We start from the raw sequence: 2,435 nt of genomic DNA, 5'->3' as shown, positions 1-2,435 counted from the left end.
ACACCAGTTTATCTTGAACCACAGTGTCAGTGTCAGTGTAATACTACAGATTTTATTAAGGCCCTGATCGCTTTTCGGTAAGTTATTTATTCGAGTAAATGCAGTTAATTGGGTAAGTTTTTCCTTGGAAACATTTATCCAAGTTAGTGCATTTACCCATGTTCTTTTATTTCTCATGTAAATAAGGCAACGACCATTTTAGCCATAAAAATCCATTATTAAAAATGACATTTTTGGCCCGTTCAAGTGTTGGCAACTTTCCCCCTAAGGGGGCATTCTATTTTCAGATTTTGAGAGGGGGAAAGTTGGTCAATGGGATTTTGGTTTCCATTGACCAAAAATCCCATATTCTTTTTTTGGATTTATGTGGGGACAAGGGAAAGTTTATTTTCCTGGTTATCACTTACCTCCATCTCCTAGGTGGGTAAATAACTTCCCTCCCCCCCTAGGGGGAAAGTTGCCAACACTTGAATGGGACAAAAATGCCCATTTTAATAATGGATTTTCATGGCTAAAATGGCCATTGCCTTATTTACATGAGAAACAAAAGAACATGTGTAAATGCACTTACCCAGGTAAGTGTTTTCCAGGAAAAATTTACCCAGGTACCCGAGTAAGTAAATTACCGAAAAGCGAACAGGGCCTAAGTGAGAAAATTATTTACCCACCTAGGAGATGAGTATCACTTACCCGGAAAATAAACTTTCACTGATCCTCACATAAATCTGAAAAAAAAAAACATGGGATTCTTAATCAATAAAAACCAAAATCCCATTGACCAACTTTCCTCCTCTCAAAATCCAAAAAAATAAAAAAAAAACGCCCCCTAAGAATTGAGACATCTATAACGAGTTGGAATTTATTTGTACACCAAAAACCATCATCATGATTAATGAAATTGACTGCTTTAGCTGGGCGTGGAGTAAGGTCAACTTTGCCGCTTAAAACAGAGGTATTCATCGTATCAGTATCAATATGCTAAATTGCTAATCCTTCGATGGAAATGATGAAAATAAAATATACAAAAAAGGATACTTAATGTCTAGAACATATCCTACCGATTGGTTTAGACTTTCAACAATTTGACTAGCTGAGCCATGTCATTGACCCAGTCAATCAACATTTCCTATGCAAATGGATCATGGGCTAAAATAGACCCATATTATTGGCTGTAACCGAACTTGAGAAAACAATTCCGCCACAAAAATATCAAACTTAGCAGCTTAAGCAATTTGCTTGTCACAAGCATCTTGGAGTGGATGTTGAAACTCAACCGCTGGACAACAGGTGGATTAGCTAGGTTACATATCCACGCACTCCCATATACAACTATTTGTTTTACGTGGATTTCTTTGAATGATTATCCGAAGTTACTTGTTTCATCTTGGTTTTCGGCATTCAAGGCATCTATGGTTCAGATCTTCATTTTGTTATTTTTTGTTATTACTTTTTATTCAAAAATAAAACATTTCTGGCTAGAAGGGCTGTACCGATATATCATACATTACGACTATAGGCATATCCTATCAGTCATGCGTATCGGTTCAATATGCCACCGTATAAATGCGTATCTCATAGTATCGGCCGATACGCACCGATACAAAAGTATATCGACTATGGTTTCGACTAATGACACACCATCTCACAATAAAAAAAAAAAAATGAAAATAGCATGAGTTGATCCTACATTGGTCAATGCACACCCAATGCTTAGGCATACAATAACCACAAAGCCATTTGTTATTTCATGTTAGCAAGTGAAATAAAATAACTTTTATTAAGCTTAATGTTTACATGCAAACAAAAAACAACATACATTTATTTTCAAAAACTTCAACTATAAATTAAAAAGAACAATATTCAAAATTAGTATTTTATAAATAAATGGAATAAATAATTTATAAAATCCATATATATATAAATATATATATATATATCAAAAATGAATTTTAATCTTAAAAATTTATACAAATAAAATATTCATAATAGAATATTTATTTTAATACTTAAATTTTATAAATTTGCATACGGTATATATCTTAAACTTTTATAAATTATTAATTAATGTTTTAATTTACATTAAATAACAATGTATTTATTATTTACAAAAATAAAAGTAAAATATAATATAAATTGGATTTATCAACTCCATTAACCTACATTTTATATAAAAAATAATTTTTAACTTCGAATTTTTATAAAAATAAAATATTAATAATGGAATAACTATTTTAGTAATTAAAATTTATGAATTTTTATAAGATATGCATTTTCAAAATTTTAATAGATTTAGTATATTTTAAGTTAAGATTATATACTTTATAAATTATTAATTAATATTTTAATTTACATTTTATAATAACATATTTATTGTTTACAAAAATATAAGTATTATTTATCAAACATTTAAAAAATAATTTTTTAGTTGCATTTTT

This window comes from Nelumbo nucifera, chromosome 2 (genome assembly GCF_055504915.1).
Source record: "Nelumbo nucifera cultivar China Antique chromosome 2, China Antique-T2T, whole genome shotgun sequence".
In the NCBI taxonomy this organism is placed as follows: domain Eukaryota; kingdom Viridiplantae; phylum Streptophyta; class Magnoliopsida; order Proteales; family Nelumbonaceae; genus Nelumbo; species Nelumbo nucifera.
Note: the sequence above shows the minus strand (reverse complement) of the source record.